Consider the following 22,796-nt stretch of genomic DNA (forward strand, 5'->3'; position numbering starts at 1 on the left):
ACTCCCTTTACTTTGGCACTGGTAGCCACCATATCTTTTTCAGGTTTGTTTATCTGCAAGTGCAGAAAACAAAGATATTTTCCAGTTCTTATGAATAACTAATACTGACTCACTGGTCAACTATTCAAGAAAAAAAAAAAAAGCAATATCTCAATGTGAAGCTGAAGAAACCGGTGAGTCTTACCCTGGTTAATAGCTCACTACGTGCAAATGTTTAAATATATTTCTATAGACGTATCATACATACAGTCAACACCAGTGTGAGGCAGAAGAGGACGTGCAACTCCTCCACTTCTGTCCTCTCCACATGTTGACTTTCTTTGTTTGGTTTTTACCCACCTCTCTCCAGCTCTCTCTCTCTCTCTCTCAGCCTCATTCCTAATCTCACACCAAAAATGCAAGCTGTTTATTTGCATAGGGCTGAAGCCATTCCATTAAGTAGCCCCACCAGGTGCTTTATCCCTAAAAGGGATTTGTTTTCTAAAATAAACGGAGAACGCAAAGGGACTGCCAAAGTGATATTTACCATGACATGAAATGATTGCAACAAAGTCAAAACTATCCAAATAAGAATCACTGCGGCTTGTAGGAACTTTTTTGAATTTCCTTACATAGTCATAGACCTTCACTAGTCAAACAGGAAACCATAAACAAGAGGCCTTGATATATAAATTTATGATATTGTTTTGGGTCAGGGGCAGTATGTACATATGTTATAGTTAGAGTACAGTATATTGTTTCACAGTCTGACAGATGCTGGCCTGGGTTAACAAAAAGAAAAAAACTCTGTATAGTCATTTTGCTGTGAAGACAACAAATCAATCCAAGTTATTAACTCTGTTTCATCTTCTCTGAGGCAGACACACAAGGCCGGAGCTAAAACAAAAAAACAAAACAGAAAGCTTTGACAGTTTTTGACAGTGAGAAACACTTTTGTGATTTTCTTTTCATCTTGCTGTAAGACAACTCATCGGCGGATGGAGTTTGCTTACTTCTGTCGCCTCAGTCAATCTGTGTCACGTAAGCCGTCTGCACCTGGTAGCAGGCTGACATTATCAAAGTTCCTCACTCTCCTAGGCAGACCAGAGTTTATACATCCATCAATATATCCCAGAAAGAAGAAAAAAAAGGACACGTCTGTTTGATGCTGATAGAAAAATAGATTGAAACTTGCCAAATGCATTTTTCTTTTCCAAAAAGGATATTTTAAGTAGCTTCAGGATAACACATCAGTGATAACATCATCAGTGCAATACCTCGACAGAAGATAATTCACATAAAGGCGGATGGAGATGCAATAGAGAATGAGAATGCTGCTCTATTGTGTGACAACAGTGCTCAGCATAAGGCACGTATTTAACCATGCAACCTGTTTAGAAAGACAATACGGAGGTAGGCAATCTGCCAGCTTGCTCTGATAGCAGCTGATGCGGCCACGGGAGCAGAGCATCAGATAGGGAAAGCAGACGGCGGCCAGGTGAGGGTGTTTAGGAGTCATTGACACATCCTGTGATCTCAATCAACAGGAAAAGGCACAAGCACGCCGTCGCCTTATGTCTCTGCCTCGGTCTCCGTTGTGACGTCTTTGTAGGGCGCGATAATTTTTCATTTTCACGCTGCCTTGCATCTATTCTGCCTGTCACTGTTTTTAACTACAGCAGCCATGCTCAGAGAGTAGATTACGGTACTTACAGTGCATGAAAAACACAGCAACAAAACTGCCAGTGACAGAAGCGTTTAACTTTCTTGCTAGAAATCTCCCCCATGTGGCACTTTCGCTACAGCGAGTTGTTTATTATGTTCCAAGCTAGGCATAAGCGATTAAAGGAGCTCTTAAGAATCAAAGTGTTATAAATGCATGGAAACACAGCCGGCTGTAAATGCCACAGAATTAGAAGCTTACCAAGCCTAATACTAATACATGGCAATTTTCAGCTTGATGCTGATATAAAGAAATTACTTTTTTTTAAGTAAGCAATAAATGCAGTCAAGGGAACTATTAGATTCCCTATTTTCATCCCAGCATAAATCTGCACACGACCTTTCCGCGGGTCCAACTCATGAATCCACTTGTTTATTCTTAACACTTCCATAAAAAGTGGATTAAACAAAACAACCTCCATGGCTGAAACTAAGGCAATACAAACCAAAGCATTTACGGCAAAGGGAGAATTACAAGAAACTGAGTGTTCGCATGATGTGTTCTTCTCTCCCTTACATGGGTTCATAAAATTCAAATCAAGTCCAGTATGAGACCAACAGAGAAACATGTTTTGGGCATCTGAGGACTCTGCTTAGCAGAGAAGTTAGATGTCATTGGGTCTGAATAAATTGGCCTACACACACCACAGGCAGCATCACTGCACAGATAAACCCATATGATGATAATCTACATAATGTTTTCTTGTCAGACTTCTTTAAGTTTATTTTCCTACATTTTACATTCTTATTTTCTGATTAGCATGCGCTCGTGATAAATATATTAAAAGCAATGGCTGGTCCAAATGTGCAGAAAATTGAGCATAATGCACACATACATACACACACACACGCTGTATTTGACTCTATTGCACTTTAAAAGAGCTTTAAACACCAAGACATACTAATCCCATAAGCTGCCATGGGGATTTCTGCATTAGTGATGCAATCAAAATCACATTGGAAACTTGTGCCAATAATTAGGCTGATTTTGCCACATTAACATTAATTACACAACCATTTGGAAGATTTCAGGGCTGATCCTACATCTGGAGCAGGCAGCTGAGAGAGGGGGGGGTCTGCTGGAGAGGACCTGACTATGCAGAGAATGCACTCCAGATAAACAGCAGCAACACGAATCCTCCACTTCAATCTTCTCCAAGTCTCTGTTTCCCAAATGTGGGGGTGATTGTCTGAACCAGAGGTGCAAGGGCTGTTAAACAGACTCTCAGAGTGAAGAGAAGTACAAACCAGTCTAACTGTAATGATGACATTTACAGCTGCTTTTTCCAGACTCGGTGGAAAAAGAAAAACTGCAGGAGGGGACACTGGGATGTACTTACGATTTATTACATTTCTATTGTACATGCTAAATAATAAACTGTCTGAAGAAACCACTTAAGGTGAATGGAGGAGGTTAAATGTAGGTCTCCCTTTATTCAAATGTTGGTCTGGGAAAAGTATTCCAGGCAGAAGATGTAAGCACTTGTTGGCCGTTTTTCCTATTTTCGTGGCATGAAAATGATCAAATTGAACATTTTGTTTAAACTTCACATGAAGACAAAATATCAGCTATTGGCATACGGTTATGGAAATGAGTGCATGGAAATGATTCCTTCCTAATTTTACTAATGTGTACGATAGGATATCAGTCCATGCGCAGAGCATGTTTTATATAAATTCAATAATATTTAAATGAATCCAATCACTAGTTGCAATCCCAAAAATGAAGAGCAGAGGAGCCAGAGTTACATTTTACAAGATTTTCTTGCTCAGAGCTGTTTTGCTGTTCTGCCACGGCTAGAGTTGCACGATACCCACGGTAGCCACGGTACCCCGCGGTGCCAAAACGTAACGGTTCCTACTATACTAGAAATTCTACACGACGGTACTACCGTGGATTACTACTACCGGTGCCAGTTTCCGCTATAGCGGCCGCCTCTCCTCTCCTCCCGGCTTCTCCCTGCATGCTACTCCCTTGTAAACAAAACCCACATGCACCCACTGCAACCTAACTACACAGCTGCTGAATGATTGGCTGTTTGCCTGTTACTGGTGATGTCCGGGGATATGATAGGCTGTTTCCGCACGCTGGGTCCGCCCGTCTGTTATCTGATTGGCTGTTCGTGTGTTCATGCCGGCAAGAACGGACTCATGCAGACAGCTGAGACAGCTCCGCTTCCATAGAAATTCGCTTCAAAACAAACGAGCTAAAGTTCTGTCTCGCCCAGACGCGCGCACGGCACGAGACAACACACTGACCACGGCAGAAGCACCGGGCGCGAGCGGCGGGTCTGCCGCGGCGTCGTCGTCAGTGGCACTTAATTAATTTAGCTCTGTTTATTTTCTCATTGGCTAATATCAGGCTATATGCTCCGTGTACAGGCTGAGGAATAAAGAGTTAAGGGATGTCCAAGTATAAAGCACCTAGAAAATGCATAAAAATATAGTTTTCACAGGGAATCAGTTCCTGTTCATTGTATCTTGTCCTCTATGGTTTATTATGAAGAAGCATTATTGTCAAATAGATTTTTTTAAAAGACAGTGGATTTGTTTTTATCCTAAGTTGATTATTTATATTTATTAAACATAAATTAATGTGCTAGAGACTGAATGGTTATTTATGTTCAACCATATAAATTCTAACTTCATTTATTTGTTTTTTATTGCTTATTTAAAAATATTTGTTTCAGTCTAATTCCTACTTCACCAGTATTATGTTTATTATGCACCAAACAACATTATAAGTAATTAATAAGTATTTATAACTTGTACAAATACATGGCAGTTAATAAAAATAATAATAATAAAAAAAGGTTGCAGTATCGTGATATTACCCGGAACCGTGATACTTTGTCTGGTATAGTACCGTGGTTACTCATTTTGGTATCGTGACAACTCTAGCCACGGCTTCAAACAAAGCAAGCCGCGGCTCAAACTACATGTACACGTCCCACCGACTGTACCTACTGCACAAGAGATAGAGAAGAGGTGATAATGACAGTGAAAAGGGAATGAGAGAAAGGAACGGCGGTGAGGCTGTAAGAGACAGAAAACAGACGCTCCTCATCTGAAGCCCTAAGATCCTGAAGTGTTAACACCCCTCCCCACTCCTGCCCTCCCTCCACACACACACACACACACAAACACACACCACTTCCCTTCAGTCCTGCTCCACCTCACCAGATCACTCCAGCCAAAAGTTCACATCCTGGGGGCCCACAGACCTTCTCAGATAGGGAGACGGGTGTGCGAAGCAAACATGAGATATCAGCCCGAACGTCTGAGATGCCAAACGACGACAAGAGGGAGTGTGTAAAACCTGCCTCCCTCTTGTTTGGTAAACACCGGATTACTATATTTCTGCGTTTCTCGACGAGTGTCAACATGTGCAAACAGACAGATACTTCCACATTTCCTCATTTACGACAAGTGGAACTAAAAACTAATATAAATCTACAGTTACGCAACCGACTCTTCAACTCAATTTTTCAGCTTTAAGGTAATTGCACTTTTAAAACTCAACATGCAAGTCAGCAGCTTCTCAAACCACTAACAGAGTGCACCTGTCCAGTGCCACCCACACCCTGCCCCCCCCTTCCAATCAATCCAACCCCCACCAACCTGCGCCACATATACACAGAGAAAATACAGTACACAAACAAGACAACCGCGCTGCATTCAGTTAATTATTAAGCCAATTCAATACAACATTCACACACATGCAGGGGCTGCAGTCTGGTGAATGATTGTGTGTTTACCTTCTACAAGGGCTTGCTTATTTAAAGCAATCTTCAGTTCCAGCGGTGGTGAAACAGCCTCCTCGCCCTGCGGACACAAGACGGGGAATTATTTATGGTTATGAAATAATTACCACTGCAGACCATAATGCTTGTCATCTGCACCCACAAGCCAATTTACAAAGAGAAACACATGGGTACATGAGTGTAAACTAAAAGCTTCCAATAACAAGTCGACCACCAGTTGCTATCGATTTGAATTGATAACAAGCATAAACAGCCGCAGACGTGCTCAGAGAAATCATCAGAGAGAAATCAATCCTCTGCATTTTTGTGCTGTTTTCGGTTTTTCCGCTTGTTTGTGTGAAGCTGCATCGGTCACTGTACCTGCCCTGGCCGCTACAGATGCACATCCACCATTGTAGCTCACAGCGGGGCAGACACCTTTCGTTTATCCTCCCGTAGTCAACTATTGTCACTGTCCGACCCATCCTAGCATTTCCATCCGTCTGTTAACTGCAACTACACCCACTCATGATAACAAGTGAACAATGGTGCTGTCTGATGGGAGTGAGCGGTTTATTTGCAAGACAAAACCTTTTCGTATTACTGACAGCATGATGCCCTTCTTGGCCCCCCTGGTGGTGAACACCCTGTACCTGTAACTGCTCTGCCCTGACTCAACTCCCCCTGGGCGGCCCTCATCTGCATGCACGCAGCTTTCCTAACTGAGCACTCAACCCAGGCAAGGAAAGCTGGGGGAAAAAAAAGGGAAACAAACGGAAACAAAATCTTATTTTTATGGTAAACTGAGAACTGACTGTGGGGCAATATCTCAGGTGCATTTGAATAAAAGCATTAAAGCATATCCAAATATGAAAGGAGAAAAAAAAAAAAGCTCCAACTCCCGCTCCCACTGTTCTTTTTTGCCGTTTACATTTGGCAGTCAAAACTGCGGCCAGGCATTTGTGCAAGTGTTTATCTAAAGCAGACTGAGCACAGATAAAAAACACACCGGTCCAACTTGCCCAATTTCAGCATTAATTATGTGTTAAATGCCCTTGTTGAAAATGGGAGTCAACATTCAGCTTGCTCTGAACTCTGCTGAGGGTTGAACAATCATCGAAAATGGACCATTCCCACACAACTACCCTATTATTGTGATTCATTACACTTCAATTAACATATCATCAATGGAATCGTAAATCAATGGCGAGTGGTGACAAATGACAGATATTTTCAGTTTCAAACTACTAAACATCATTAATTCCCATCACCTGAAAGAGCCCCAGGAGCTAAATGAGTTTACCCAATGCATAACATCCATTTAGATAAATGTTCCATCATTTTAATGATGGAACATTTGTATTGAAGAGAAAAGGCAACAACGGGATCCTGATAGCTGCTGTATGCCTTTTCTCCTTGTAATATAATGCCCACCTTGTAATACCTAAACAGATAATTGTCTCCATTTCAAACAGCACAAGGCTGTAATATTGCCATTTAGAACAGTGGGGGTGCGGAGAACGTAGGGTGAGGATAAACAAGCACATGCTGCTTCACCCGGTTGGGAAAACCGAGCCCATCACACACTCCCACATTGAGATTTTAGGGAATAGAACAACTCCTGGTTGAGATAATTACCCACCTAGGTGGGTTATGTGCATGCTCAGTAAGAGGCCTGAGCTGAGAATATGAATCAAAATGCAACAATTTTAAAAGACAAAGGAAACTAAGGAGCATTTGCAAGGTTCTCTTGTGAAGTCTTGAGAGGGTGTTGTGGGAGTATTGTGTTAAACAAAGTGGAAAATAGGACAATAAAGAGTTTTGACAAAGAAGTATCTCGTGGTAGTTACAAGACTGGTGCTGCAGATGACACAGCCGTTAGTCTGATACTTTTACAGGCTCAGAGGATCCAAATAAATGTTTCCATTCTCTATGCAAATACCACTGAGTTCATTGTAGTGGTGGTGGGTTGGGGGACAGGCAAACACCCTATTTTCAGAGGAAATGGACAATCAAAAGGGTTTTTTTTTTCTTTTTTCTCTTTTTTTGCCATGGTAATGGTAATGAACGGCTGTGGTTACATCTGAGCACGAACAAAGACTCATTTCATTCCGTCCACAAACCTGTGAAGTGGACTTCCCTATTTGTGAGGGGGTCACGGCTTCACAATATGCTCTCTAGTCCCAGGTATGTTATCAGTGCCTTTGGCTTTGTTGTAAGATAGCATGTTCAAAATATGAATTAATACCCCTCCACTGAAATGCACCCAATCCCAACAAAAGGCCTGCATTCACTGTGGACAGCTCTTCAGCTCCTCTAATGGACAGGCTCTCCTCTCTCTTCACACTGTGCAGACAAAAAGATGAGGGCCCATGAATATTTACCACTAAGTAAAGTTATTCCATTAATTACTCTAAGCACGCTTAATACTGTATCTGTGGCTACTTCTGTGGCAGCCGGTTAATGAACCTTCACACATCATTACCATATTAATTAATGCTCAACTCAATGGTTGTCAATAGGAGGCTGCCAGAGTTGTCTCTCGCTTCTTTACAGCCCATCCAGGATGTTTCGATCACTTAGTATCAGCATCTGAATAAATCTACAGTAGCTATTTATCATGCCAGGGCCTAACGGTGTGTTTGAATAAAACAGGAAAAAAAAGTAGTGACACTGGTTCAACACTCCTTAAGGCTGGTGGATCTGTAATAAGAGCAATGTGTAAATAAGAAGAGGGCGTAGGGGAGTTTTAGTAGCGAGTCAGTGATATCTATACACAGGGTCACTGCTGTTTGTTTTTAGGGTGTGTGCCGGAGATTTTCCAAGTCACTGTCTGTGCTCTGAAACACAGGAAAATCTAAAGCATGACTCACTTTTCAACAAACGCAGCTGCTTACTGTATGATCTGATCTGCTAAAAGGGCTGACTGCACACTATTTTCTCCCTCTTTTCTTCTGGGGTTTTATTAAGAAGGACTGATTAAATGAAAAACATGACTAAGTCTCGTAAAGACAGGGGAAAAAAAGTCAGCGTTCGAAAAAGTGAAAAAACAAGCATTGTTTTCTTTGCCTTTTTGATGTGATTGGCAGGATCCTGGCGTTATATTGTAACACCCACACAGACTGTAAACAACAGCACTTTCTGACACGCAAACAGACTCAAAACCCACCAATTAAACCCAACTTCAATCCAGCCAGACCTTATTCTGAGCGCCTTTTTTTCAGATTCTCTTTTTTTTCCCCCTCAGCTTAAAAGGCAAGAGAGCAGTCTGGTGAATGTCAGGCCTGTCTGATCCCCCAGATTCTTTGGACCTGCCCTCACGTTTTGCTGAGCTAAGAACAAAGTACACAGAGTGCACACAGAGAGCTTTGCTGCCTTAATGCCAAGGAAGTGGAATTTCACCCCTAAACCAAAACAAACAAAGCCACGCATTTCTTTACACTATTTAAATGAGCGCACTGAACACAAATCGAGTGGACACCAAATGCACACCACTCTTGTCGTTTCAGGAATTCTAACCCACTGCTCTGTGAGGAGCACCAGCAGAGAGCTGCACTTTGTGAATTATTTTTCCTGAGAGAGGAAGAAGTCACAGCCCGGGCAGCTCCGGCTCCACACACAGTTTAAAAAACACTTTGCACATGACATTGGATCAGCGCAGTCAGAAAGTTCAACTCTGATCGGTACAGTAGAGCACACAAAGAGCCAGCACAGTGAACATTATGCAATCCTATTTTTATAAGCAACTCCTGTCAGTTCTACCCAGCCATATCAGGTTTCCACTCTCGCCCAGGTCCCAGCTCCTCTCCGACCACAGATCCTGTGCGCTATTAATATCAATAAGCTGCAGATTCCATTTCCCCAGACAAAGACAAAGAGAGAACGAGAGGCGATGAGTGAGGGGAGGAACTAATACCCTCACGCATCACCGCGGGGTTACCACTTGCCATCACCTCCAACCCGGCCGCACTGACAAAAAAGGAGCATTTTGCACATTAACTGGTACACACACACAAACTCTCTTTTCACACTTACACAGGCAACCCATGTACATGCACGCACCAACAGCCCTACACGCACACCCACACCAGGGGAATGCAAATATAAGATAACTGCCGGGTGATATTTTCCAATCATTTGTGAATTTTTAACTTACAGAACACATTCCTCCATTAATCAGGTTAAAGCGTGTGTCGGGTTTTCTTGCTCTTATCTCCCGTGTTCCTCGTCATTCTCATGATCTCACTGCAAATTCAAATGTGTTAAAAATATACATGGAGAGATACTGGCAACAGGGATGGGTTTTTATTGACAGCGTTTTAGTTTATACTGTCTCGTGGTTTATCATTCAGGCACTTTGCATGAACAAGCTACACCTATAATTTCTCTGCTAAATGCATTTAGATTTGAAATTACACCCACAGGCTCACAGCTAAGGCATTAACTCAATTATTTTCATTGTCAGTGAATCCTCCAGTTACTTTCTTGATTAATCACTTTAAAAAAAGTCTGGAAATGGTGAAAAATGACCATAATAATTCCCCGTACCCCAAGATGATGTCTTTGGATCACATATTCTGTCTGTACTACAGCCCAAAAAACCAAATACAGTATATATCCATATCAGAAGTCAGCGAAAATCAACACCACTTGACTTCACAGGCTTCTGTCACCATTTTGCAATGTTACTAAATACTGTTGCAATAACTCTGACAGTGAAATGTGCTGCGAGCTGCACCCTACACACTGACTCTGTCAATCACTTAAAGAACACACCTACCAACACCTCCGCATGGACATGCACATACGTTCACCAACGTCCCATAAAAGGCAAGAAGAGGAGGAGAGAAAAGAATGAGTTGAAAAATGTGGAAAGACAATGAAATCTTTACAGACTTACCCATGAACAGTTAAATAGACTTTCATCATGTTCATGAAACTGTGTATTGATGCAGATTCCCTCCAAGCACTGAGTGTTTTGAAATCCACTTGTGAAGAAGAGAAAGCTGCCAGGGAAAGTAGCAGGTATGGAGTAGTTGAAGTAGTGTGTGGTAGTTGAGTGCGTTCGCATACGTGTGTGTGTGTTTGTGTGTGTACGAGAGAGAGAGAGAGAGAGAGAGAGAGAGAGAGAGAGAGAGAGAGACAGAGCGAGGGAGAGAAAGAGAGAGAGAGAGTGAGCGAGTGACAGAGAGATAGAGAGGGAGAGAGTGTGAACTGGAGCCCAGACTGCAGCGTTGAGAGGGACTGGAGGTATGTGGTCTAAACACAACAAAAGCCGGTGCCTTGCTCTAGATTAAATATGCAGGAAGAGGCCCCTTTGCATAAACACAAACACTCAGCAAATGAAGAACTGGCACAGAGCAGATGCCTGCTGAGAGCCCTACCTGTCCTGGCCTCTTTTAATTAGACAAGAGCAGGCAGAACAAATGAACATCAGCACGGTCACACAAGGCAGAACAAAAGGAAGGGAGAAAAAAAAAGAAAAGAAAATGCTCCCTCAATCCTCCAAAATGTCCTTAATGACAAGAGCAGAAGATTGCACAATGGCTGGAGAAAGGTGCACAACATGTCACACAAGAAGATGTATTTTCCTGTCTGCCTTCACCTTCTCAGATGAAGTATTCAACATTTAAACAAACTTCGCTAATTACTTATTACCTTGTCAGGTGGTTCATAAAACTCAATCCAAGAATCTGATATGAAAAACTACATGATTGTAACCAGAGCATGAAGACTTCCATGTGAAATTGTTTAATTACAACCTAAAACACTAATTAAATCCTAAAATACCAAATTCAATTAATTTAAGAGGGTCATTTTTTTTTGGTGTGGGTTTTCATTAAATTATGTCCTGGATATAAAAAACACACCTGGTGATCTGTTTCTTCATCTTTTACTATGCTTCTCCTCCACACACACACACACACACACACACACACACACACACACACACACACACACACACACACCTGCTGGGAATGACACAAAAAATTAAGAGCTGGATTTTTAATCAGTAGGAGGAACTGATTTACACCAGTGCCCATTGTCCATGTGTTTTTGTTTTTTTTCTTACATACGCACTTTCCTCCTTTATCTATCTGTCCCTACCTCAGTGTTTTTCTTTTTTCTTCTTATTTAGAGCAGGAATGCAGGAGCGTGTGGTGCTGGGGGAAACTCCTGCAGAAAACTGCCAGGCCATCAGAGTTAAAAAAAAAAAAAGACAGAAAAAAAGAAAGAGAAAAATGAGGAGAATGGAGGGCTGAGTCCCACCAGAAAATCTGGAGAGCAGCGTCAGATGCTGAGAGACACATGCTGATGTGGCCAGTCAAAGATGTCATTTTCATGTGAAAGTCTCTCAAATGGATCAGGTGGAGGCAGGAAGGGCGGGAGGAGGGATGGAGGGAAGGAGGGAGGGAGGGTAGAGGTGAGGTGACACTAGGTGAAGGGAGGGAGGGAGAGAGAGGAATTGAGGGGTGAGAGGGAGTAAAAAAGAAAGAGAGGGAGAGCAGAAATGAGACCTCTGGAAAATAAACAGGGTGTAGGGTTTCAAAGGCAAGGGGGACACAGACATTCCATTGTTCAAGCCAATTATCAGTGGAAAATAATAACAACAGATGGATCCAGAGTGGCCAACTTGTGCTGGAGCACCCTGGCGCTGGAGAACAGATGATGAAATGTGAGAGTGCTGTTGGAAGGGCGATTGGGGAGGAGGGTGGTGGTTGTTGGGGGGGCTGCCCCTGCCCCACAGTCTCTCACACACACAAACACACACACACACACACACACACACACACACACACACACAAAGACACACATCTCCACACACCAGATGTGAACTTCCACAAGGACAGTTTAATATGTGCTCTATGGTCACCACTTGTGCTTTGGCATACCAGACAATGGCCGACACCTCCATGTGTTCAAAAAAAAAAGGGGGGGGGGGGCGTCTGAAGTCAGATGACACATATGGCTCCTGTGTTGCTGTGTGATAAATTCAAATCTGTGCGTTCCTTTTATGTTCAACAAAGCAGGGTCATTTGATGGCGAACACATGCTCGTGTGCTGTAAGTGGAGTGCTGTACAACACTACAACATGTAGTAGTTAGAATGAAGATATATTTTTTGTTCCTCTTTTTTTTTTCTTCTTGCTCTTTTTATTCAAATCAGCACATATCCCCCGTGACCTGTTGTGATGGTTTCATTTGATGTTTTCCAGCGTGCCTCAACGTTCACAGATGCAACAGTGCGGCGGAGACAAGACCTCACTGACTCTGGCTTCATTCACAGATCCCTCATATCAGCCACAGATTGACAGGCGACGGAGGGGGGCTGCAACCTTAAAACAAAACCAATTCTCTGTGTGCCTTGTCAAGGGTGGGAGATGACTGCAGATAGCAGCACAAAAGATCTGCCCTTCCTTTTCACAAGAAAGGAGAAGTTTTCGTTTCATTAACTCCAGACTAAAGCGTAATTATCTCCCTATAGACCTTAATCACCAACAGAAGGATAATAGAACAAAAACCAGTTTCTTCTTCAGTCATTAAAGTTTTTTTTTATGTTGTTGTTCTTTTTTTTCTCTCCTCTGCACTAGATGAGGCCATCAAATAACGCAAAAGAATCACGGGGGCACGAGTGAAATCTCACTTTCAAACGCTGTCAGTTGCAGCGGGTGAAAGATTTTGGCCATGAAACAGACTCGTTAGCTTGGGAGCGTCATCTTTGGCCTCTTCCTGTCTGGCTATTTGGCCCGTTGACCAGGAGGTGACAAGGTAATGAGCAACGTAAGCAGCAGAACTGAAGTGGCAAATAAGCATGGCTGAAAATCCCTTGGAATGAAATCAGGTTGAAAGCCAAAACAGCGCTTTGGAGTTGTGTATAATCTAAATGTCTAACATTGCTTGAAGGTGCTTGTGATACTATACCCCAAATGATAAATCCCTGGAGGATTGCACTGGAGGATCTCTATGGGGGGTGGGAAAAAAAAGAATGGAAAACTTTGCCTAGATTTAATTAGCTTATGAAAAATAATTGCCATTAGCAAATCTCGTCAAATGGGGTTGAGGCATTTTGCTGGGGGAAAAAAAATAGTCGTATTTTTTTTTCTTTTTTTTGACGATGAGGAGACAAAGCGTTTTCAAACAGGAACTGGCGGGCCATCAGCCGTTTTAGTGCACTGACACTGAGGTCGAGTTAATTAGACTATTGTCATTTTAATCAGGACAGCTCGGCGGCCATCACTTCCTGAAAGAGCCAGTGGACTTTAAACGGCAGAGGGATTTTTTTGTGTGTGTGTGTGTGTGTGTGTGTGTGGATGTATGCGCGTGTGTACTGTGTATGTGTGTTGGGCCCGGGGTGTCACCCAGCTATGGGTTATGGAGTATGGTCTGGTTCTCTCACATGCTTAGAACATTAATGAGCTGGAGACACACCAAGGAAACAAAGGAGCCTGGAGGATCACCAGGGGAAACTACTCGCCTCTGCTCTACTCATGTCTCTGTTCATTTGAAAATAATTTAAATATCAAATATTTGAAATAATTTGCTTCTCCCTGGCTATCAGATTTTGAATAGGGAGTCTTTCATGTCTTCGTTATTATGTTCTTCACTGGTATTAGCATTTAAAACATAATTAATATAACCATATTTTCTAGGTGCTTACCATTATGTTACTATAATGGGTTATTTTTGTCTGATTTACATATTTTATGAATACAATGGAAAAATCGTGATAACAAACCAAAGAATGACAAACGATATATCAAATCTTTGCTGAATATCATTAATCTAAAGAGAGTTTTTAATCAAAACTGACAAAGGCCTGGATTTAACCTCTAGACACGGGAGATGAAATTCACTTTATGCTTCCTCTAGTGGAAAAAAAAACACAAGGTAAAGACGGTAAAGCCCACACCGTCTCATCTGAGAGTTGGGAGGAGGAGCTGAGTACGAGGGGTGTCAATGGAGCTCTGCCAATCACCGGGGGTGATAAAGGAGCCAGCCCAATATTAACAGCAAAACATCTTTGTAATTTTTCCCCTGGCCATAGTTCAGGTCATTTGTGGTCAAGGTGACAAAGGTAACCTACAGACGAACGCTGGTGAACTTCCCCCTGCGACCACCACTGTCAGCCCCGGGGCAGGACTGCCAGTGACATTAGCCAAGTGTCTGAGTACAAAGTTGACCAGTGCAATATTTCATATTCACAGGCCTCTGGGGGAAACGACATTAAAAGGGGTTTAGAGCACGCCTGCCACATTTAACTCCATGCTACTTTTTTTTCCCTACTATGTCTGTTTATGATTATATTAATAGTTCCATAAGTTCATCATTTTTAACATTAGTCATTAATATTTCACAGGGAGTTAATATTAATCTGATCAGAAATTATCTTCCTTCAATAATTCAATATACACATTAATAATTCAATAAAAAGAATGTTCAGCACAGTTGAGAGGGGGGAAAAAAACTGGAGACATTCAAAAACTAAATGTGAGAAAATGAAGCTGGGAAAGTCACATTACAGCACCAAGTTTGCTAAATACAGTAGCAGAGGAATCTAACATGACATGTGACCTGTGAGCAACTTCTACTGGAGCACCACTTGCTAGCATAGCAAGCTAACAAGCACAGGTCAATGACAAAATGGGAACATCAGAGTGTGAAATCATAGCAACCCTCTGGTTTCACCTTCACCAGCGGTTTGTAATCCAGATTTAAACACACCGACTATAGGACCAGGGACCACAGGCCGTCGTCTCCACGTGTGCACATCCAGTGATAAGGAAGACATGCAGACTGTGAAACCTCTGCAGCACTAAAAAAAAAAGTCCCACACTGCCCAAGTTTCTCCATAAGAGATTTACAGGGATTAGATGGTGAAATAAAGGCCTAATCTTTATCTGACAGGGAAGCCAATCTTTGGCTCACCAGTCAACCCCTTGCAGTAGGTGCTTCTCTCTCTCAACTCACTTTCACTGCTTCACACCCCTGGCTTATTTAAAACCACATTTAGGTTGCATATGGTGCCTTGTATGAGGTCTCAATTCAATTATGATGTATTTAAAAAAGGACAAAAAGTGCAATTTTTTCACATGAACAGTGTGCAGAGGCTTGGTGATGGAGACTTATCCCACAAATGATGTCCTATATCGGGTCACAGCCTTACCTGCATGTGAGTACATCTTGGTGGCTATTTCCTTTTGTAATTTTCCTTTTTTTTTGGTCATAGCTATGCCTGATTGAAAACCAATTTCCATGTGCAGTTTAATGACAGATGGAAAGAGATATTTCATGGAGATGTATAGTCGAGACTGATAAACTATTAATCACACTGCTGGACAATGACACCAGCTAAATTTAAACACAAAGTGAAAAAGCGTCAAGTAACAGCCTCCCTTACTCCGTGAATTATTCATTACGGGGGCTGTTATTGCACGGCACATGGAATTAAAGAAAATTTGATTTCACTTAATTACAGTATTGTGTTGATATGGACAACACATGTCACGACTCAAACTGGCAACCCCTCACTATGTTTAACCCTGTCAGACTGCAGCCGTGACCCTTTCCTGCCCTCTCTGTCCCTCTTCCTTTCTCCGTCCCTCTGTGTCTGTCTGCGCAGTGTTTGACCTGCAGACAAGATGATGATGGAGGAAGACAATGATGGATAAGACTTCATTATTTAGGGTAACCTATATTTTTAGAAATCTATATCTAAAAACTCTTAGTGCATTCCAACACGTTTCTTTTGGTGTCCCTATCATATTAGTCATTGTGGTTATCTTAGCTGATGCACTGATACTACAAAACAAAGCCACTGTTTCTGTGGCTTTAAACGGAAATTGCAGAATTTCTGGAGAACTGACCCGACCAGTCACCAGAAACCACTTGCACAGGGATTTCTCAAGATTTTCATTTTCATTTTGTTTCCCCGAAACTGAAGATGCAAATTCTGCTTGCACAATATCATAATATTCAAAAATATTAAGCTTTTCGTGTGACATAAACTCTGCTTAGAGACACTCAATGGGAAGAGAGATTGTTTTTAAATAGTTATAGACTACTGTTGCACTGTTGAATCTGATCTTAACACTTATACAACAGTTGCTTTAAGTATTTCAAAGCATTCACTTCCTTAAAGGAGACATATTATGGACATTTCTAGCTTTATATTTTTATTCTAGGATTCCACTTGAGCAGCTCTGCATGATTCAGAGGTTAAAAGAAGTCCTTATTTATCTCAAACTTCCCGTTCTGCAGCCCCTCAGTCGAGCCTCTGACTGAAACAGGCTATATTAGCTCACACCTCCTTAAGAGGCCTCCTTAAAATCCCACTGTTTTCTGATTGGCCAAACAGAACACCACCTCATCCTCTTACATCGTGGAGGCTCTGAAATCAAACTGTAAAACTAAATAACAGAACACATCTGACTGAAAATTGCAACTTCCACGTGTACACATTCAAATGTAAAACCAACATCCGCAGCAGCAAAGATAACAGCTGGACGTCTCTGTTGGGTAAATATTACACCCATCACCTGCTCACGGTCTGCCATAGTAGGGTTTTTTTGTTCCTATATACTCCCCTGTTTAACTTTACATATGTAAAATGTGCCAAAATCCCAACTGTACTGGAAAAGGTCTGCTGTCAGGAAATGCCTGTTGCTATAGGACTTTTTTTGGTAAATCTGCACTGTCCCTTATCTGTATGGTTGGGAACATTAAAGACCAATAATTGTGTCAGACAAGTGGTGAGTTTTAGGACAGCACATAATTGCAACAAGCTGACATCAGATCATCACCAGAGATGGAAAATCCACTGAGAAGAGAGTTTTGCCTCATAGGAGCTTTACTTTTACATACATTGAACTCTAGATTTGAAACTTTGACCCCTTTTAACATAGACATCTGACATTGTGAACTTATGACAGGAAGTGAAGAGAACGGTCCATCGACTGTACTGATCAGCATGAAGCCCTTTCAGTGTTGGGTTTACATGTTCTGCATGAGTTTCCTCTGGATAATCCCAGTTCCTCCCACAATCCAGACAAGCAGGTGACTAAATTCCCCCCCTCACATGTGAGTGTGAATGTTATTGGCTATTAGACTTTGTAAGTCAGCAACTGTGATAGGCTGGAGACCTGTCCAGGGTGCACCTCAACACCCCGCCCTCGCCCACTATCAGCTGGGACCTGCTCCAGTGCCAGTGCCAGCTGAATGCCTAAGAGGAATAATCAGTGATGAATGAATGAATGATAGGTCCCCTTTAAATAAGCAGTTTCGTTAGTGGCAAATTCTCACAGTTTTCTGTCTAGTTTCTCATTTAATGTGATTATTAGAATGACTAGTTCTGAAAAGCTAAACTTTCCATTTCCACATCAGAAAAAATCATAATCATATCTTGAACTTTCCTTAAATTAAAGAAAAGTAGTGATGGAAATTTCTTTTTTGCATATGTTACTGATTTAAAAACATAAGCATAAAGTAAGAATAGCTCTTCTCAATAACTGAGAACTCAGCTATGTAGAAGAAGGATGGAGCACACCATTGGCAGATCTCTGTAGGGTTGAGCAGCATGATGCCTGCAATGCATCTATCCCAGTGATATATTCTATATTATTCCCAGGATATAAAATATAATACTGTTAAAATCTCCCTCTCTACCTTTTTCATTCCTTTTTAATGACACGAGACACTGTTGATTATGTTGGAGTTATGTAAAATCTACAATAATAACACTTAAAGTAACACAGTAGGTTTGTTTTTAAGAACTAACACAGAAAATTTGTACAGTTACCAGATGTTATTTTCCTGTATCTGGCAGACAAAGGCCTTGTTTGTGTGCTCCATATCCTCCACTCTGTGTTTCTCCCTCACTATCTCTCTCCCTCCCTCTTCCTTGTATCGTCCCTCGCTCACAGCAACAAACAGAGTTGTATGCAAATACTAAAAGCCATAATGCATTATATTGTTTGGTGTTAACATTTGAATATTTAAATGGTGCGTTTTAGATCTAGATATTCCCATTTCAATTTCCATATACTGTACTTGCTGAATGCGGACGGTTGAGTTTGCCCATATAGCAGGTTGAAGACTGTGTGAGTGTATTTGTGTGTGGCTGACACACCGTCATTTTCATGATTACATACTTCCTGCATACATACGTTAAACAATGCAAGTTACCTGCGGTAATAAATGACAACTGTATGTGGCCTGTGTCAGTGCCACAGTGCTGGATGTGTGAATCACCCACGTACATGCCACTTAACCAAATTGGTAAAGCTGATAAGTCGTATTTACATAGCAGTGTTGCTGGGCGTGATTACTATCAGTGAAACTTCCCCCCACGCTTTAATGGAAAGTTGGGATATAACTTAGTGTAGGTTACAGCTGCCCTCAGGAAAATAGCTCAATTACACCCGTGAATATAAACACTCATGTGGCTGTCGGAGTGGTAAACAGATGTGGGGTGACAGTCTGAAGTGCATGATCAGTCAAGCAGCTGTTGCTGCACCTTCATTTATTCACTTGTACTGATGATGGATTCCAGTTTCTCCCCCCACAGCTCAATATGCGGCGACACTATTTGCTTATGGGGCAGTGGCAAAAGGCAGATTAAGCTGCAGAGAATATCATCAACACGTTTCCCTGTGTAAAGTTAACGCCTGCTGCACTTTTGCTGCTGCTGTCAAACGTAACAATCAGTTTGCATGAAGTGGACATCATGGATGGAGTCAGATCGAGTGACTTCAATCCCCCTCTTCTCTGTTCTGATGTCGGGCAGCACTGCTCCCAACTTCTGTTCAGACAACACAAGAGCATTCAGGATGATGTCATATGATGTTATTTTGTCTTAGCAAACTGTGCATTTGTACTCACACAGCGTATTGAAAAGGACATCCCCTTTGGCTGTTGTGTCATCGGGAGCCTACCTGTCACGCAGCTGATATGACGCTCTTTGAATGCAATGTGTACGTGTGATCAGAGCTGCAGCGAGCGCCCCAGATGACAAAGTGACTAGGAGTGTCAAAGCAGCCTACAAACAGGCCTGTCCTCTTCCAGACAGGAAGCTGGGAGCAGCAGAGGCGCTGCCTTGTCTCATCTGCCAGCAGCGCTCGCCGCCTCCCCGCCTCATCACAGCAACCACGTCTGATGGTGTGCACAACTGCATGCTGGACGGCTGTTTTGATTTCAGCCTGTGTGACACATCTGTTGCTTGTCATGTTGTGTTGCGCCTGTCTGCGAGTTAAGCGCGACCGGGGCAAATGTGTTCCTCATCCCCTCTGTCCGTGTTTACAGGGCTCGCGCTTTACAAACAGGCCAGCATGGTGCGTGTCGTGTGGGAGGTCAGGAGGCCTGGCGGGGAAACTACGCCGACCTGTGCAGCCGCTGTCACGAGCCATCAATCCTCATCTCCTGCTGCAAATGTGAGGTGCGCGGGCTATCAAATGTGAGTGCTCTATATTAAAAGATGCATTATCTGCTAATAAAGCCCATATGAAATCTTCAGTTAAAAGTCAGGGGGGACTGCAGTTTTGATTGTATATAATATAAGAGGAAAAAGGTATGGATCTCCGTCACTTTATCATCTTCTAAGAATTCCCCATCATTGCGCTGTCTCCTGAAAATCAATTATTTCTCTCCCATGTCTAATTGAGATAATTTGCCACAGCTGTAAATCAAATCTCCATCAAGGGTGCATTCTTCACAATGTGCTTTTTATGGGCTTTTAAAGTACTTTGCGGGAGCAGTTCACAAAACTACCAAAATCAAGGATATTCTATGCAAGACTCCCACAGTCAGCTTAAACACATGAGTGATGACAACGGCTAATTGGACCTATCCTGTCCATCCATCTATGAAGTACACATGCCATATCAGCGAAAATCAAACAAGATTGTTTCACTGAGTGTAAGGCAGGCCCAGCACTAAAGAGCACAGAAAGGTATTTATTAATGGGATGTTACAGTAGCTTAGAAGGAGCGTGCTTCACTTCTGTGTCCTTGTCTTACCAATCAATATTCAAAAGTGCTTTGTAATTACACATTCATTTACATGTAAAGTGCTAGTGTGGCCATAAATTGCATTGTAAGGTTCGGTCTGTGAGATTTTTTTTCTTTCTAAATCATGTGATTATTTGTAGATGTTCAGATTTATTTGATTATCTAAGTATCTAATTTAAAATAAAACACAAAACAAATTAGATGAGAAAATCTATGTGTTGTCTACTTATGTATTTGTGTGAGTGTCAAACCCATTATGTAAATACAATTCTTCTTTAGAGGGTGGGGAAAAATCTGAGAGGGCTCATTTACATTGTCAAATGACACAACACTCACACTTTCCATTTACTATCAAACTGTTTTGCAGAAACACTAACGTGGAAACAATCAGCGTGTGTAGCTCCTCGCCGCCAACTCGATGCAACAATACTGCTGGAAGACAAACTGAAATCCGGATTGGATGGTACACAACGTGATCGAACACCGTGACTGCCATTCTGACCGGCCCCGTCAGACCACAAGACAACACGTAGGAGCTCTGGCACGGCGGGGAGGCACACCGCTGCCATGGGGCTCTAATATATTCAAAGAGGGATCATTTACTTAAGGCTTGCATCCAAGGATCAGTCTGGCCTTCATTAGCCTCAATCTGACACGGATGTGAACAACATGTTGGCTTGCCACATGAACACTGCCCCTCCTCCCTCCCTCTCCCCCGCCCTCCCTCCCTTCTCTCCCTCTCCGAACCCCAAACACTCTACTCCCCTGCCTTCCCTGAGACCTGCACAACAAATTCCTCTGGAAATATATCACAGGTTGTTAGCATTCCAGAGAGAATTTTACATGGGTGTACACTCAGGCCTTAATTAGAGACACTATTTGATCATTCAGCAGCTGGGCTTTATTAAAATACGGGTTCACATCACCCTGCAGTCACCCCCGGCTCAGTGTGAAAGAGCTCAGAGAGGCAGAAGAGTCTATGAAACAAGAATATGAATATTCATCATCTGATGCGTAGGGTCCCTGTATGGGAAATCTATGCACTAGCAACATTTTTTTCGTTGTTTTTATTATTTGTTTCATTTATTAAAAAAACAACAACAACCTGATAAATCACTTATGAAGTCTCTCTGGAGTTATAACGTCCATTAATGGTCTAAATGGTCTTATTCTGCCATATACCACTGCAAAAACATATGTTTTTTAATGAGGATTATATATTTAACATTCATTTCAATAATAAATATCAGCAAACTCAGTCAGGACAAAACATTATAAACCTTTCCAGAGGCCCGCTGAAAGCTTCAACCTAAATGTCAGCACAGAACCCGAGCTACATCGACCTGAAAAAGAAGCAAAGAGATGTAAACTACATCTGACCAAGGTCGACAGGGACTATAAAGCAAACAACGGGTTTAAGGTGAAGTCTTCCCTGCGTGAAGGTTAGCCATGTTTTGTGTTTACACTACACTGCAGGCTTTGAAATTGTTTTGCAGTGTGGAGTCTGCCCAGGGTCATTGTTTGTTTTTGACGTGTTTATACACCACACAAGGAGTAATGACTTCTAGGATAGTCAGGGGGATGCGGGGGGGAGATGAGGGGGGGGTGGGGGTGAGGCGAAGACGCGACCCAGCACACCATATGCAATTCTTCCATACTTCTCAGGTTCACTGTCAACTTTCAGTGGTCGACAGCGAGAGGCAGCGTCGGTGTCGTCACGTTCAGCATCATTCAAAGTGATGTAAATATGCAAGTGCATCCCGGAAACAAGAAAATCGGTTACTATGCAAAATGTTCCTTATCATTTCGTAGCATTCAAACTTGAAAGGAAATTTCCATATAATGGCCTTCTTTGACATCATAAACCAGTTTGTCCAAAAGCTAGAAGAGTGACGTGTCTTAAAAAACAGAGCTAATACATGAGCGGTGAGTGTTCACGCCGGGCTTGTACTGCTGTCGACTGACACACATGAGAAGCACTTACTTTGATCTGTGGCTCCACAGGATGTCACCACTGGAGTCTCCTGGCTGGAGCGGTAAGCAGCAGATAGAAGGGGAGGAGAGAAGAGGAGGAGAGGTGGTAGGTAGGAAGGAAGCAAGGAAGGAAGGAAGGAAGGAAGGAAAGTCAGGGGGTGGAGGCGATAGAAAGGGAAAAAAAAGAGAAACAGTGGAAATTATTTGAAACATGAAGGTGACTAACAAAAATATTACATACACCTTTTTCCACAATCACCATTGTCACCCCACCCCACACACACGCTTACATAGATACATAATATGTATCTATGTGTGATATGTGAGTACAGATTTAGCGCCTCCAACAGAACTGATTAAACAAATAATGACACATC

At 42.2% G+C, this 22,796-nt stretch overlaps 1 protein-coding gene across 7 annotated transcripts in view; it reads right to left on the reverse strand.

Annotated features, from left to right (window-relative positions):
- The window catches only part of foxp1b (forkhead box P1b), a 150,130-nt gene that overhangs the window by 94,715 nt on the left and 32,619 nt on the right, over positions 1-22,796 (reverse strand). For 3 of the 7 annotated variants that reach the window (XM_083971027.1, XM_083971028.1, XM_083971022.1), the window contains exons 4-5: positions 22,430-22,473; positions 5,460-5,526 (exon numbers count right to left, since the gene is read on the reverse strand). The gene's annotated coding sequence lies outside the window, so the exon portion shown is untranslated. Of the gene's footprint in view, positions 1-5,459; positions 5,527-5,825; positions 5,935-9,600; positions 9,622-10,344; positions 10,597-22,429; positions 22,474-22,796 lie in introns of those variants that run through there. The other 4 variants (XM_083971024.1, XM_083971026.1, XM_083971025.1 and 1 more) reach the window with 4 other exon arrangements.

Source organism: Trachurus trachurus, assembly GCF_905171665.1.
Source record: "Trachurus trachurus genome assembly, chromosome: 5".
Taxonomy (NCBI): Eukaryota; Metazoa; Chordata; class Actinopteri; order Carangiformes; family Carangidae; genus Trachurus; species Trachurus trachurus.